Source organism: Neovison vison, chromosome 7, assembly GCF_020171115.1.
Source record: "Neovison vison isolate M4711 chromosome 7, ASM_NN_V1, whole genome shotgun sequence".
NCBI lineage: Eukaryota > Metazoa > Chordata > Mammalia > Carnivora > Mustelidae > Neogale > Neogale vison.
The window spans coordinates 17156678-17174257 of NC_058097.1; positions in this window are offsets into that span (position 1 = coordinate 17156678).

Here is a 17580-nt window from a genome sequence, read left to right on the forward strand (position 1 = left end):
GCACTAATAGATAACAAATCCATCCATTCGCTGATTCAGCATATACGTATTAAGTGCTATACCATGTACCAAGTTGTCTGAGGTGCTGGGAATACAGCGTGAATAAAGCAGACAAAAATCCCTGCTTTTATGGTGTTTACATCCTATTGAGGAGAGACGGACATGGTAAGCCAATAAATTTTGGAATCTGTCAGAAGATCACAGATGCTAAGAGGAAAAAGTACAGCAGGGTAAGAGAGATAGGTTAGTCAAGGAAGGCTTTGCTGGAAAGGTGTTCTCTCTCTCTCTCTCTTTTTAAGATTTTATTTATTTGAGAGCAAGCATTGAGAGGGGAAGGGTCAAAAGGAGAAGCAGACTCCCATCAAGCCCGGAGACTGACGCGAGACTCCATCCCAGGACTCCAGGACCACAACCTGCGCCAAAGGCAGTCATCCAACTAACTGAGCCACCCAGGTGCCCTCAGAAAGGTGCTCTTTGAGAAAAGACCTGAAGGAGGTGAGGGAGGAAACTGTGCCCTTCATAGGGAAGAGATTCCAAGTGGAAGAAACAGCAAGTGTAAAGGTCTTGTAGCAGGACAATGCCACACTCTTAAAAAAGGCAGTGGGGTGGGGCGCCTGAGTGGCTCAGTGGGTTAAGGCCTCTGCTCTAAGCTCAGGTCATGATCCCAGGGTCCTGGGATCGAGCCCCGTGTCCTCTCTGCTCAGCGGGGAGCCTGCCTTCCTCCTCTCTCTCTCTCTGCCTGCCTCTCTGCCTACTTGTGATCTCTGTCTGTCAAGTAAATTAAAACAGTTAAAAAAAAAAAAAAGGCAGTAGGGAGCCCAGTATGATTGAGGTGGACAAAGGGCAGAGCGGTGGCAGATGAGGAGAGAAATGGGGTGATGATTAAAGTCAGTTATGTATGTTGATCTTTTTGAACCTAGTAGTTCATGGCAAAGGACTTGCTTAATGAATTAAGGCCATTTTTTTTTTCTTTAAGAAGCTACGTTTTATTTATTTATTTATTTATTTTCTAAAGTAGTCTTTGTACCCAAAGCAGGACTCGAACTCACAACTCTGAAATCAAGAGTTGCATGCTCTACTGACTGAGCCAGCCAAGTGCTTGCTATACCTTATTTTTCTAAATGTGTGAAATATTCTCAGGAGAACACAAAAAAAGGAAAGTTGATAACATAGTGAGCACTATTTAACTATTTAACTACTCTAAGAAATAAAACCCAACAGCTGTTGAGTCAAGCCTCCTATGTGCCTTTCCCTAATCTAACCCTCTGCTTCAAACGTCACTCCTCGATGACACTGGTCATTCCTGTACACGGCTTTATATTTCCACTCTCTGTGCATGTATCTGTAAACAATCTCTAGCACTGTTTTTCAGGAAATAAATAAATAAATCTGATAAGGGATGAATATCCAGAATATACAGAGAACTCCTGAAAGTCAACAATAAAAAAACCAAACAGCCTCAAAATGGGCAAAGGACTTGAACAGACTTTACTCCAAAGAAGATACATGAATGGCCAATAAGCACATGAAAAGATGCTCAACATCACTAACGATTAGGGAAATTCGGATCACAGCTACAAAGACACACCACCTCACAGCCATTAGGACAGCTACTATTACTATTAAAAAACAGAAAACAACAGGTGTTGGTGCATCTGGGTGGCTCAGTCAGTTAGGTAGCCGGCTCTGGATTTCCGCTCGGGTCAGGATCTTAGGACTTGGAATTGACTCCCATGGCAAGCTTCAGGCTCAGCATGAGCATGCTTGAGGATTCTCTCTCTCTCCCTCTAATTCCCTCTGTCCCTACCCCGCTTGCTCTCTCTCTAAAATAAATAAATCTTTTTTTTTTTTTTTTAATAAATAAATCTTTGGGAGTCTGCTTCTCCCTCTGACCTTCTCCTTGCTCATTCTCTCTCTCACTGTCTCTCTCTCAAATAAATAAATAAAATCTTAAAAAAATCATTTTAAAATAAATAAATCTTTAAAACAACAACAATAGGTATTGGTGAGGGTATGGAGAACTTGGAACATTTGTGCACTGTTGGTGGGAATGTAAAATGGTACAGCCTCTGTGAAAAACAGTGTACAGTTTCCAAAAAATAAATAAATAAATAAATAAATGAAAAATAGAATTCGTATATGACCCAGCAATTCTTCTGCTTCTTTGATCTTCTTCCCACACATACCATAGCATAGATTGCTAGAGAAACTGTGATATTTGTCACATCCTGGATTTAGCTGGTTGCTTCGAATAGCGTCTTGATCTGATTCAGTGTTTCGGTGCGGCAATAAAAGGAAGGACAGGAAGTTCATATGCAGCCCAGTGCCCAAACTTAGTGTCACCAGAGTGCTACAAGTCTACAATGGGAAATAGATAGCAAGGCCTATATAATATTTTACCAATAGGGATGTACCTGAATCTAACCATGCAAGGATGTTTGTTCATTGCACAATTTTAAAAACATTGCACAAATTAAAAAAAATTTCTATTGGTTCAGGATCCTAACCATAGCTGACACTGATGCCAACCTCCCTTCTTGCTGAGTACTTCCGCTCACCCACCCCGGTTGCAGAAGCCATGGTTAGAGGCCAAAGCTGTGAAATTCCAAACACTGGAGAAGAAAGGAGAGGAAGGCTGGCCACAGGCTCACACGGTCTAGTCAGTCTCGTCCCTGGCGCCCTCTGCAGTCTAGCACCGCCCCCTGGTGGCCGCCGCATGCGTTCCTACCCCGCCGGGAGGTGGGCCGGGCCTTGCAGCCCTCGCTCCTACCAGGGCGCTCCTGGGGAGAGCTTCCCCCATCCCCGACTGAAGGCTAACTCCCCAATAATCCTAGGCTGACTTGGGACCACACTTTTTTTTTTTTTAAAGATTTATTTATTCACTTGAGAGAGGGAGCGAGAGCAGGGAGGAGCAGCGGGAGATGAAGAAACTGGCAGACTCCTCGCTGAGCTTAGAACCACATGTGGGGCTGGATCTTACCAAGCTGAGATCATGACCTGATCAAAAACCAAGACTGGGAAGTTCAACTGACGGCACCACCCAGGGGGCTCCAGGACTGCACATTTTAAAGCATTCCCAGCACAGCATGGTGCAAAGTGCTTTACAGATGTTAACTCAGGAAAACCTCACAGCATCACATCAGCCCTTACAGGTGGGACTATGGCAGCCCCCATTTTAAGGACAAACTGAGAAGCAGGGAGGGGAGGTGAAGTGCCCAAAAGACTGTACAACTAATGTTACATTTTCTTTCTTTTTTAATTTATCTGACAGAGAGAGAAAGAGCATGCACAAGCAGGGGGAGGGGCAGAGGGAGAGGGAGAAACAGGCTCCCCACTGAGCAGGGAACCCAATGCAAGGCTCCATCCCAAGACCCTGGAATCATGACCTGAGTGGAAGGTAGATGCTTAACGACTGAGTCACCCAGGCGCCCCTAGTGTCACATTTCCTAACTCAGGTCCAATGCTGTGCCCAATACACCCCAGTTGCTTCCAATGATGATGATGATGTGATGATTAATTACAACAAAATAGTAGCAAGACACATCTACAGTGTTATGAGTCACATATTATCCAACAAGTTAACTCATTTAGTCCACAACAACCTTAGGGGGTAGGCTCTAGGAATGTGCCCATTTTAAATTGAGGTACAGAGAAAAAAAATTGAGGTACAGAAGAGTACTAAAAAATGTATCCCAGGTCACTCGAGAGAGCAAAGAATACTGACTGGGAAGGCATCAGGGAGACTTGGAATTGTCCATTAGCTCTGTTCATAAATCTTTTGAACACTTGCTAGCTGCAGGACCCTGAGCTAAGACCTGAGTGTGCAACACAGAGGAAGATAAAACAATGCTATTACCTTGAAACATGAAAAAAATTAAAGAACAGGGGCGCCTGGGTGACTCCGTGGGTTTAAGCCTCTGCCTTCGGCTCAGGTCATGATCTCAGGGTCCTGAGATCGAGTCCCACATCATCCAGCTCTCTGCTCAGCAGGGAGCCTGCTTCCCCTCTCCTCTCTGCCTACTTGTGATCTGTCAAATAAATAAAATATTTTTTAAAAATTACAAGCTGAGATCATGACCTGATCAAAAACCAAGATTGGGAAGTTCAACTGACGGCACCACCCAGGGGGCTCCAGAACTGTATTACAGAAAATGAGATCCTCAACAAGGAAAATGGTTTAAGATCGTCACGGGGAAAAGAAAAAACTTGAATAACTGACCACTTCTGGGGAGAACAGGATAGTTTAAGGACATACAAACATTGTCATTGCAACATGCTAGCAGAGGTAACACATTGGTAAGTCCTAATTTAAGGCTTGGCTGAACATTTGCTTTGAAGAAAAGTAAAATAGGGCACTGCCAATTCTCAGAAATTCAGAAAAGGAGTAGCATTTTATCTTTTTTAAAAAAAGACTTACTGTATTTATATTTTTACTGGGATGCGGGAGGGGAAAGAGGGGATCTCAAGCAGACTCAGTGTTGAGCACAGAGTCCCACGTGGGGCTGAATCTTACAACCCTGCCATCATGACCCAAGCCAAAACCAAGAGTCAGATACTTAACCAACTGAGCCACCCAGGTGACCCCCTTCTTTCTTCCTTCCTATCTATTTTTCTATCTATCTATCTACTTATTTATAGAGCAGGGGAGGAGCAAAGGGAGAGCGAAAGAGAGAATCTCAAGGAGGCTTCGCCCCAGAGCCGAGCCCAACTTGGGGCTGACCTCATGATCCTGAGATCATGACCTGAGCTGAAATCAAGAGTTGGTTGCTTAACCAACTGAGACACCCAGATGCCCCAGAAGTTGCATTTTAGACATGGGTTAAAATTCGTACTCCTAAAAAACACAATCTGGTTGATTCAATCTGATTTTCAGAGAATGCCATTTGACCACCATCTCCAACCAACCCTCACTGCCAGGCTTGGGGCCTGTGCAGAGCAGCTGCCCTGAGGGGCTCTGGGATTCCCCTCTCCAATTCTACATAAGTCCCCTGTCCTCTTGCCTCAACGCCTAACCTCTCCCTCCTTCCAGTGCGACCCAAGCCTGCTGCTGCACAGGACTTCTTAGGAAGACTCCAGACTTGGGCCTACTGGTCCGTGGTCAGAGATACACCCTTCTTACTTGGGCAAGACCCCAGGGCAAAGGGGCCATCTCAAGAAACCAGGTCTAGAGCTCACCATGAAGTCACCCGCACTACACGGCTGCTGAGGCTGGGACTGGAGCACACTCTCAGGCCCAGACCAGCACCGCGCCCCCTGCCAACACACTTTTTTTCTTTTCAGCTTAAGTAGTCAAGCAAGATACTTGTAGATATTGTGTAGAAAAATGACAGGCACAAGATCTTACTTTCATTTAAAAAAACACACTTTATTAAGGTATTAATGGCATACTTTAGCTTTCCATAATGTATACAATATGTTGAGTTTGAGTATCACTTCTTTATTGAAATACAATTGACATACAATGTTACAATGTTTTATTAGTTTTCAGGTGTACAACATATTAATTCTGTGCTAACCTCCATTAGTGTAGTCACCTGTAACATTATTACAATATTATAGACTATATTCTTTATACTGTACTTTTCATTTACCTAACTTATTTTTAAGATGTTATTTATTTGAGAGAGAGAGAGCATGAGCAGGGGAAGCGGCAGGCAGGGAGAGGTGGAGAAGCAGGCTCCGCACAGAGCAGGGAACTCCCCATGGGGCTCCATCCCAGGACCCAGGAACATGATCTGAGCCAAAGGCAGACACTCAATCAACTAAGCCACCCACGTGCCCTTCCCTAACTTATTTTATAACTGGAAGTTTGTATTTCTTAATCCTCATTATCTATTTTCCCCATCCCCCTCTCCCCTCTGGCAACTACCAGTTTGTTCTATTTAAGGGTCTGGAGTATCACTTTCATCCTTGTTATTCTTATTATTTTGGTCTACATTCTCCATGAGATGTCGTTTGGACATAACTGAGGAAGGGATACAGCTAAAAAAATGGCTAAGAGTCTGAATAAAGTGGAGGGGAATGCTTGAAAAACAAAACAGAGCTTCCCTAAAAGTAGCTGTATTTCTGATAACCTAGATTAACAGTACTCAAAGTGTTGTCCCTGAACCAGCAGTGTCAGCATCATCTGGGAACTTTTTAGAACTGCAAATGCTCCAGATCAGACCTGCTGAAAAAGAAAACAGCAGGCTGGGGCCCAGAAATCTGTTTCAACCAGTGCTGCAAGAGATTCTCACATATGTTCAAATTTGAAAACCACTGTCCTACACAATGACCAAATCTCCTGTGCATTCCGTGATCTTAAAAAAAAATGAATTTATGGGGTGCCTGGGCGGCTCAGTGGTTAAGTGTCTGCCTTTGGCTCAGGTCATGATCCCCAGCCCTGGGACTGAGCCCCTGCATCGGGATCCCTGCTTAGCAAGAAGCCTGCTTCTCCCTCTCTACTCCCCCCACTTGTGTTCCTTCTCTTGCTGTGTCTCTATCAAATAAATAAATAAAAATATTTAAAAAAAATTAATTTATATTTCCCTAGTCAAAACACTCACTTGTGTTTGAGGCATAGTGGAATGAGGAGCCTGGTGTGGGGACAGAGTTTTCCCACCCATCTCTCCTTGAAGTAACAGGTAGTGTGCATTAAACACATCCAGACAGTTTGAGCAATGTCAGGGATGTGGTTTCTTAATCCCCACCCCGCAAAGTGTTTGTGTTGTGAAATTGGAAAATAACTTGAAAGGGGAAAGAACCAAAACGTCCTTCCTGCCAGCTGATTTGCCCTGGCTAAAAGTAGGAGTGGTGGGCATGGAGGAAAGGGCTCCTGTAGCATGCTCGAGATCCCCCTTAACTGAGCACCCAGGAGCTCTCAGGAAGGGTTCCCTGGGGGTGTTTTTCTGGCTCCCACCCCTCTGTTCCTGGTCCACCTCTCCCCATCCCTTCCTGCTCTCCTTCTGATCCTTAGGGCCCTTTTTCTCCAGCTCCAGCTTTTTACTCCCCACCTCCCCCCTGCCCTGACATAAGCTCCTGGGTCTCCAGCTGCTGACTCAACAGCACAGAGGTCATCGCCTCCTTTTGAGTCCTAGATGCCTCTTCAAGGACCTCAGTGGCAGACGACAGAGACTCTGCAGGTGGAGGAGGACAAGCAGAATTCCACAGGGCCTACAGGTGGTTCACGAAGCTCCCAATATGGAAGCTGCTTTGTCCCATGGGAGGGCCCCAAGGCCACAAGTTTCTTGGCAGACTTACCACTGCTGTTCTGCTCAGTGAGGTCACCCCCACCTCTGAATTGGATCCACGCACCAGGAAATGCCACCGACCTGTCAACTTCTGGGGAACGTCACACACTAAGAGGGGAGGCAAAGGAGTGCTTTTCTCTCCCTGCATCTGGCTCAGTTTCCTCGATGGACTCCAGTCCCTGGCCACCCACTCTGGAGACACAGGGACTATTTTTGGGCAGAAGTGCAGTAGGTGAAAGCCACCTCTTTCCAGAAGCTGAAGAACTGCTTCTAGGTTAGGTTGGAGCTGGTGAGGCAGGGTGTTTGTGGCTGTGGCATTCTGGGATTTCTCTGGGCTAGAGATGGCATCCAGCCCATTACCCTCTGGTTCAAGCCCAGGTCAAAGATGAAATTTCAACCCTCCAATGACTGCTCAACCAAGAGTCAAATTGCCCACGGTGACTCCTCAGCTGGATTTGCTGCACTTGTGGGTGTTCAGGAGGCTCTTGACAAGTTCTTTCTCACCTTCTAAATTAATATTTATTTAGTTCTCTCCATTAACTTGCTAGGTACCTGTGGCGTTTTGTTTTGACCATTCTTCCAGTATTTTCTCTGCAAAGGTAAAATGTATTTTTTTTTCCTTTTGCTGCTTTTAATATTTCCTAGTCTTTTGTTTTTCAGTCATTTTACAATGATGTGAGTAGGTACTGTCACTTCTCCCAGAGGGGCATGGAGAATGTTGGGCTTATCTCAGTGAGCTTCCCTTCTCTTTGGTATCTTGGATCCTCATTCCTGGCTCCTTTGGGAGCTCTCCAGTGCTTTGGAGACTTTTTATTTATTTTGCTTTTTATTTTATCTCTCTCTCTGCGTGTGTGTGTCTGTGTGTGTGTTTTATCAAGCTCTTCTAGCTATTTCTATTAGAAATGTTAGTTTATGACAAGCTATTCTGTTATAGCTAGCAATGGAAGCATCAGTGTCTTGGATTTTAATTCTCTATGTTTAAGAACTTTTAAATAATATTGTTGTTTTGTACAATTAACCATTTAGTTTATTCACATTTGGCCACTTTCTTTGAGCTTTTATCTTTGTGTCTTTAACCATCCATCTGGGATTATTTATCTTTCATATGAAACACAGGATTTAGAATTTCCTTTCCTTAGTTAGGGTCTACTCATGATGAAATTCCTGTTTGTACAAAATTTCCTGTTTGTATAAAAGGGACTTGTGTCTCCATTCCTGAATGACTTTTGCTGTACAGAGCTCTAGGTAGGCACATTTTTTTTTTTAAAGATTTTATTTATTTATTTGACAGACAGAGATCACAAGTAGGCAGAGAGGCAGGCAGAGAGAGAGAGAGGAGGAAGCAGGCTCCCTGCTGAGCAGAGAGCCCGATGCGGGACTCGATCCCAGGACCCTGAGATCATGACCTGAGCCGAAGGCAGCGGCTTAACCCACTGAGCCACCCAGGCGCCCCGGTAGGCACATATTTTAAGTACAATGAAGATATCATTCCTCATTCATGTGGCTTCCACTAACGCCATTGGGAAGTCCAATGTTACTTCTCTGAAGTTAATTGATCTTTTTGTCTAATTGCTTTTAAGATGTTATTTACCCTTTATATTCTACTGTTTCACCAGGATGTATATAGTTTTGGACTTATTTTTTATGCTCTTTGAGTTTCATTGGGCTTCTTAAATCTGTAGCGTGGTATGCCTTTCATCAGTTCTGGAAAACTCTAAGTCATTAACTCTCCAAATATTTCTTATAGTTTTTATTTTTCTCTGGGAATCCAACTTATGTTAGACTTTCCTGGCCAATGATTTCATGTGTTTTACTTAGTCATGTTTCTGCCTCTTCTGTCTCTTCATCTCACTGTCTCTGCCCATGAGTTTCTACATAATTCTTCTTATCTATACTCCAGCAGATTAATTCTTTTGGTAATTTGCTATTAAAACACAGTTTTCTTATTTTAATTAGCTATTTTTTAATGTTGTTTGGTCACTTTTACAAATCTGATTATGTCAACTTCTTAAGCTTTCTTGGTTTTATAGATATTTTCTAACTTGTTTTTTTCTCTCTGTAAAAATTACAAAAAATTGCTATTTTATACTCTTTCTGATAAATCTAGAATCTGGAATTTTTGCATATTTTGCATATTTGTTGTTATCTCTTCATGTTTTTTCATGATGCCTTACTTCCTTGTTTATTTGGTTATTTTTGAGAATGTGCTCGAAGTTACTAAGAAAAGAGGTGTGTGTGAACACTCTGATGTCTAAGATAACAATACCTTTCCCTAAGGTATTTCTATAAGGTACAGTATTTTCATTTGCTTTTATCAACACCTGGGCACACCATTAGATGGTCCATACTGAAGGCTCAGTTTCCTTACACCTCCAAGATAACCTGAATTTGGGATACATGTCTACGCTAGGGTTTACCTCCAGTTCAACATTTTCTTGAGGGCACCTTCATTTTGGTGTTCTCTGTTCAAATGTGGGGTGATTATCAAACTCCCAGGTTTCATCACTTTTATACTTTTGTTGAGAGAGAGAGAGAGCAGAAGAGGGGCAGACGGAGAATGAGAGAGACTCTTAAGCAGGCTCCACACCCAGCACAGAGCCTGATGGGGCTCGATCTCACAACACTGAGATCATGACCTGAGCCAAATTTAAGAGTCAGGTGCTTAACTGAGCCATCCAGGTGCCCCTATACTTGAACCCCTATATACACATACACATAAGCATAAACATACATATATAATAATATATAATATATATATGTAATATATATCCAAGTATACTTGGTTGCAAGTCCACCAGACTTACAGCTGGGATTCTCAGGTGTCACTTCCCATCAGCACATGCCTTCAGGCAAAAGCAGTTTGAGTGACAGGTTTAATGAACTCAGTCTCTTGCTTCTCCCAGAGTTTAAGTCCTAATTCTTCACTCTCTTGTTAGCTCTTTGGAAAGCTGTCGTTTCAAAACATTCCAACCAGCTTAGCTTATATTCTATGGAAGAGTTGCCCTAATTACCTAAGACCACTATTACTGGGAGTGTGGTCCTTCACTTAAGGCTTCATCATTTTCACTCCAGCCTTGCTGCACCGGACCGCTCCTATCTAGAATAAGGGAGCAGAAAGGGGGCGGAAGAGATGGTATCTCTGGTTTCAGGACCTTGTTTCAGTGAAGTAGAAACACGCTTCCTCAGGAAAAGCCAGATTTTTTAAGAAAGATAAGATATGGTTACCTGGAGTTTCTCCACTTACCTAGACAGTCTCATTTGATTCAATTTATCCCCATTTTGTCGGGTAGGATATCCTGTCACATGATAGGAGACGGCAGTGCCCAACTATGGGGCAAAGCGCGGGAGAAGACCGGCGGGGCCGGCCTGCGATGTTCCGGCCGTGGGACACCGGCCACTGGAGGTGGATGGCCTGGCCCTGGCAGTCGGACGCTGGGCGCAGTTCGCACAACCACTCATGCTCTTGGTCCTCTGCAGTCCGTACACGGACCGCTGTGCACAAGCCCATGCAAACTGGAACTGCCCGCGCCAGTGGCGCAGCCTCACTTCGCCCTCTCGAGCGCCGGCGATAGCGACGGAAGATGTCCGCTACGGAGGCGGAAGTGCGCCGCCCCCAAGGCTTTCGGGTAATGTAGTCTCCAATCCCCCGCGCAACCCGGGCTCTCAGAGGCCAGGGGTTCCAGGGCTAGGGGACCACGCTTCCCTCCTAACGCTCCTGAATTGTGGGAGTGATGTAAATGGGCTTCCTTTAACGCCTCTTTAAGAGGGCACACCCAGAGGCGTCTGGGTGGCTCAGTTGGTTAAGCGTCTGCCTTGGCTACGGTAGTGGTCCCAGGGTTGGGAATCGAGCCCCACATGGGGGCTCCCTGCTCAGCGGGTAGCCTGCTTCTCCCTCTGCCTGCCACTCTGCCTATTTGTGCTCTCTCGGTCAAGTGAATAAATTAAAAAAAAAAAAAAAAAAAGCCCACCATGTCCTCCTGTTATTCGAAATTTGGTGGTACAAATCCTTCTAACCTGTGTGGTGTCTCCAAGAGGTCTTCTCACCCCGCGACGCTGTCAGATCCCCCAATAGGATTCCTAAACTTGAGGGAAAGCAAATTTGTGCTTACTTACCGATACAGAAACTTCGTTTTTTTTTTAAAACTCCAAACTCATGGGCGGCTGGGTGGCTCAGTGGGTTAAGCCGCTGCCTTCGGCTCAGGTCATGATCTCAGGGTCCTGCGATCCAGTCCCGCATTGGGCTCTCTGCTCAGCGGGGAGCCTGCTTCCTCCTCTCTCTCTGCCTGCCTCTCTGCCTACTTGTAATCTCTCTCTGTCAAATAAATAAATAAAATCTTTAAAAAAAAAAACTAACAACTCCAAACTCATACCTTATTCTCAGATGCCTGAACGCCCTGGCAGCTCTTCTGCACGTGGGCCAGGGGAGAGTGAAGGAAAAGGAAGGTGCGGGTCCTCCAGTTTGGTCCTGTTAAGGGCCCGGTGGCTTGTCCGACAGGAGTCCCCTCCCTGGGAGACGCGTGGCTGTCTGGCAGCTTTACCCCAGTTCATTCACAACTGGGCGGTCTCCTTTCTCTTTGGCCCCATGCAGTTCTCGCCTTTATCCCTTCTCCAGGTGGGTCATCACCTAGTAATCACTGGGACACAACCTTATGGCTCCTGCCACCCTATCCTCTTTTTCTGGGAGCCCCAGGCACAGAGTAGAGGTTTTTCCGATTTTCCAGTGCCGCTCCAGCTTGGGATGGGTCCAGATGGGTCTTGGTTTTGACCCATCACCTGGTCACACTCTTCGGGATCTACTGAAATCCTGTCTTGTGATCTTTGGCAACAAAGAAAACAGAGTCCTGTTTCTTGATTCCTAGACACAATACAAATCCGGGGCTTCATGCACTCCTGGTAGGAGCTACTCTAGCAGCAGCTGCCTCTCCTTCAGAAATCATCAGTTTCAGGCCGGTGTTTGGTTCCTCCCCACCCCCTTACGACGCATATACACTTTCCAGGGGTACATGGAAAACTCTCCCAAGAAGAACGGGGCCTGGAGTTTCGCTGGAGTGCACACACCAAGCTCCAGTAATTTCAGATGCCCCAATATCTCCACTTATTCTCTCATTACCGGAGTCCCCTAGTCCTGTGAAGAGGGCAGAGGTCTCATCCCAGGACTGTAAGGCCCCTCCCCTCTGGATCTGAACCTTGCTATATGCTAACCTGTCAGTGGAGGCCCAAGAACAAGAGGTTCTGTAAATCTTACACCTCCTAGATACTCCTGGACAGGGTGTCCAGGCCTCATGGTACCCTTTAAAATACAGGGAACACTGAAATTTTGCTTTTGGGGTTTTATCAGCAACTCTAACCAACAGAAAAGCTCCTGTCAAAATCCTGTGATAACTTCTGAAAACAAGCATTAAAATTCAAGAACAGTTGCTAATTGCTAGTTTCTTAATGCACACAGTAAAACAAAAACCCCATTAATTATTATAATTAATACTTCTCTGTTCTTAGCAGAGCAAAATACCATGTATATTTTAGGTCCAAATTTCTCGGCTCTTTTATCCCTAAAATTTTCATCAAAAAATGTGTCCCAAAAAGTATTTTTTCCAAAATTACAGGGTTTTCGCTGAAATTTCTTAGCAAAAATCAGTTTTCTACTTCCATCAATTCTTGCAAATAATCACTTGGGTTCTGTATCTCCTACAGGAAGTCTTCTGCTCCTCGCCTCTCCCCCTTTTAACTTTTTTTTTTAAAAAAGATTTTTATTTATTTACTTGACAGACAGAGATCACAAGTAGGCAGAGAGGCAGGAAGAGAGAGAGGAGGGGAAGGAGGTTCCCCGCTGAGCAGAGTGCCCAATGCGGGGGCTTGATCCCAGGACCCTGGGATCATGACCTGAGCTGAAAGCAGAGGCTTTAACCCACTGAGCCACCCAGGTGCCCCCTTTTTTTACTTTTAAAGATTTTATTTATTTGACAGAGAGAAAATGAGATAAGGAACAGAAGCAGGAAGAGTGGCAGAGGGAGAAGCAGGCTTTCAGCAGAGCAGGGAACCTGATAAGACTCTCAAACTCAGGACCCTGGGATCATGACCTGAGCCAAAGGGAGACACTTAACGACTGAGCCACCCAGGTGCGCCCCCCCACTTCTTTTTAAGTGGTCCCTAAAGAAATATTTATAGGGAGTGGCAATGACTTTGCTTGATCTTGACAGTGCCAAGACCCTTTCCTTCATTCTTAGCCTTAGATCAGCTTCTCACCCTTGAGAAAATGAATGCCTATTTTCCCTCTCCTAAATTCTTTGGGCATGCTGGATGTTCAGGTCAAACAGGCTCCTGCCCTGAGGGAAACCAAGCAGGTGGCTTTGTGGGCTGAGAGACCCAGTAAGAGCAAGGAGGCTGACTTTAAATGTAAAAGAGTTTGAACATTCAGAGATGCACATAAGACAGATATCTATGCAACATCCTCTCTTAACAAATGTTAATGTTTTCCCAAATCTGCTATTAAAAAAGAGAAATAAAATGACAGTTTAAGCTTCTTTTATTCCTTCCTACCAGTCTCCCCTGTAGCTCCAGAGGAAACCACCACTCTGAAGCTGTTTTTCAATGCTTTCCTACTTTTACTCTTATGTGTTTATTAAAAATAGGTATTAATAGATTTTTTTAAAAGATTTACTTATTTATTTGACAGACAGAGATCACAATTAGGCAGAGAGAGAGAGGAAGAGAAGCAGGCCCCCTGCTGAGCAGAGAGCCCGATGTGGGGCTTGATCCCAGAACCCTGGGATCATGACCTGAGCCGAAGGCAGTGGCTTTAACCCACTGAGCCACCCAGGCGCCCCTATTAATAGATTTTTAAATAGATTTTTATCTATTTTTAAAATAGATTTAAATAGATTTTTAAATATATTTTAATAGATTTTTATCACACTTTATGTATCCCTCAACTTTATTTTCAATGTTAGCCTTAGTAATACATATACAGCCAGTGCAACCATTTACTACACATTTACTCCCAAGCCGAGGACATAGCACTAAGATACAAACATCGCTGCCCTGCGCCACCAAGCTGTTCACTTGCAATTTGTGCATTTTTCTCTATGTTATGCTTCAGTAAAGTGGCCTCCCCCCAAATCCCTACTCTTACGTAGCTTACTACCTTCCAGAGGACATATAATAAACAAGTAAAATATTTAGGTGGTGGTATTACAGAAAAAAAAATGAAGCTGAGAAGAGTGATGAGGTGTGCCATGGAAGAGGCATGCTATTCTGATAGGGTAGTCAACAAAAAGGGCTGTTAAGAAAATCGTGGGCATAGATTTGCAAGAGATGAGGGACCAGACTATGTGTCATCTAGGGCAAATGGACTCCACCAAAGGGAACAGCAAAAATACGAGCTTGTTGTGTGTGTAAGTTACTGCAGCAGAGAGGTTAGTGGGCCCAGGGCAGTGAGAAGGAAGAGCTGGGGAGTCAGAGAGATAATACAGGGCAGCAGGTGGTAGCGATACTATGTAGGGCTTTTACTTTAGCTGTTCTTCAGTGAAATGGAAAGCTATTTCAGGACTTTGAGCAGATGAATGACACGATCTCAGGGTATTAAAGCATCACTCTAGCTGCTGAACTGCAGCCACGGGGAGGCAAGGATGGAAGCAGAGAAACCAATAAGGAGGCTGTTGCAAATATGTGGACCAGAGATGACTGGTGATGGGGACTTGGGCGAGGGTGGCAGAGGGAACAAGAAATGATTATCCACATTCATCCTGATAGTTAGCCGACAGGACTTACTGAAGCTGGGAAGTGAGGAGCAAAAGAATCCAGAACAGTTCTCATGGTTATGGCCTGAGCAACTGGAAAAATGGGGTTCTTTTCCCAGAAGGAAAGGACTGGGGGAAGAATATGATTATGACTGGGGTGGAAGGGAGATACCATGAATTAGTTCATCTTTGGACACATTAAATTCAAGATATGTTAGGCATGCAAGCAGAGAAGTCACATATGCAGTCGATTACATGGGTCTGGAATCCTGGGCTAGAGATACAATCTTTGAAGTTGCCAGCAAGTAGATATTTAAAGTCATGAGACAGGGTGACGGCCACAATGAGGGCTGACCATAGAAAAAAATAAGTTTAGAAGAATTTTCATGTTTAGAGTAAAGAAATAAAGGAAAAAAAAAAACTGGGAGAAGTAACTGTCAATAAAGTACAAGGAAAAGCGTGATAGCCCAGAAGCCAAGTGAAAGAAAAGGTGTCAAGGGTGAGAAGTGATGAATTGTACCGAATAACGCCGAAAGGTCAAGTAAAAGGACTGAAAAAAAGTACATTTAGCCACAGGGAGTGCCTCCGTGTCCTTCAGCAAGAACGGAAATAAAGACCTGACTAGGAGGGGTGCAAGAGAAAACAGAAGGAGGAGCACCTGGGTGGCTCAGTGGGTTAAGGCCTCTGCTTTTGGCTCAGGTCATGATCCCAGGGTCCTGGGATCAAGCCCCACATCGGGCTCTCTGCTCAGCAGGGAGCTTGCTTCCCTTCCCCTCTCTCGGCCTGCCTCTCTGCCTGCTTGGGATCTCTGTCAAATAAATAAATAAAATCTTCAAAAAAGAGAGAGAGAGAGAACAGAAGGAGAGGAAGTGGAGATAATAAGCACAGGAATATTCCTAAGTGAAGCAAGAAATGGAGAGTTATCTTCTGGCTGCTTTAATTTTTCTCAGTTAACTACGAAAGCAGGTCACCAGCTGAGGACTGGGTAAAATGCTGGAGGCTAAGGAGAGAAGCTATAAAGCTATAGTTCAGGAGGCTGGCACCTAGAAGACTGGGACAATGCACTAGGCAAACAGATGCTTGAGGTTAGCAGTCAGGAATTTAAAGTGGGGCTGCTCACTGCAGCTCTGTTTTTCCTGCAGCCACAGCTAGCCACACAGGGACAGGAGTGGTATAGGCAGAACTAGGATGGGTTTTTTTTTCTTCTTTTTTTGGTGAGATGCTCTGGTTCTTTCATTTCAATATGTATTGCATTAAATTATAAGAATATGCCACATTAGCCCTTTCACTTACTGACAGACATCTATGCTGTGTCCATCTCGTTACTCCTTCAGACACTGCAGCAATAAGCATCCTTGCATGTGTCTTTGTGCTCACACAGGAGAATTTCTAGTCCAGCGTATAGATCTAGAAGTGGAATTGCTGGACCATGATATGTGCTTAGCTTCACTCTAACTGCATATTGCCAAATTACTCCTCAAAATGATTATACCAATTTATCCTCTCACCAGCAGTGTACCCAAGTTCTCATTCCCCCGCTGCCAGAGAGACTTCGAAATTTTTGCAACCCTAATGGGTATGAAATAGCATCTTATTGCCTTCGTTGGCAAAATTCTGGTTTCAGGATCCAGCACCCTTTCATTTATAAGCCAGTCTTCTTTGTCTAACAGATCTCTACTCCATCACTCACTTAGCAAGATTACCTTAAGTACCTACCATGTGACTGGCATTCTGATAAGCAGGGGAACAAAGAAATGATCAAGAGACAGAGACCCTGCTTTCCTGGAAATCACGATCTGGTTTCAGGGGAGAGTGGGGAGAAAACCAAATAATCACAAATACGAACCGTGGTAATGTAAAGCACATTAACAGTAAACTCTGAGAAATTAAAAGAGGGTGATCAATTAGGTGAAGGTAGGGCAGCAGAACCTGACGTGACATTTTCATTTCAACAGCTGAGCAAGAAAAAACCAGGCCCACTGTCAGGCATACATTGTCCTGTCTTCCCAGGCCACAGAGAGGTAAAGCATTTCTTATTTCCCATTAGAAAATGAGGAGACGTGTATTACGTTTCTCTAATATAAACAACAGAAATCTGACAAATTAGCTTAATCAAAAAGGAGTAAACTGGACCACAGTGGGGAGTCCGCTGAACCCGAGGAAGAGTTTCAGAAATTGAGCCAGGTCCAAGGACCTCAGGATTAGCAATGAGAACACCAACGTGTTGGCTGCATCTCCTCCTCCAACGGACCTTTCCTTTCTGGTAAGGAACTGGACTCGAGGCAGTTTTAGGCCTTCACCTTTCCAGTCTAGCAAAACAAAATTAAAGTGTCCCTGTCAAATCTATTTTGAACATTTTCTGGCAAAGGACTCTGGCTCAATTAGGTCACATGCTTGCCCCTAGAACTATCATTAAGCCCCAGGGATGTTGACTTATGTTCCTGGGGTCAGTACAGGAGAAATGTTACAAGAAAAAGAGGGAGAAAAAAGGTGGGCAGAGACAAGAGCCACCATAAGACCTAGAACAAGGAATTGTAAGGATTAAATGAAATGACGGCTACGAAATATTTCAGATGATTTCTTTCTAGTAGTAAGCATGAATAAATGGTAGCTAT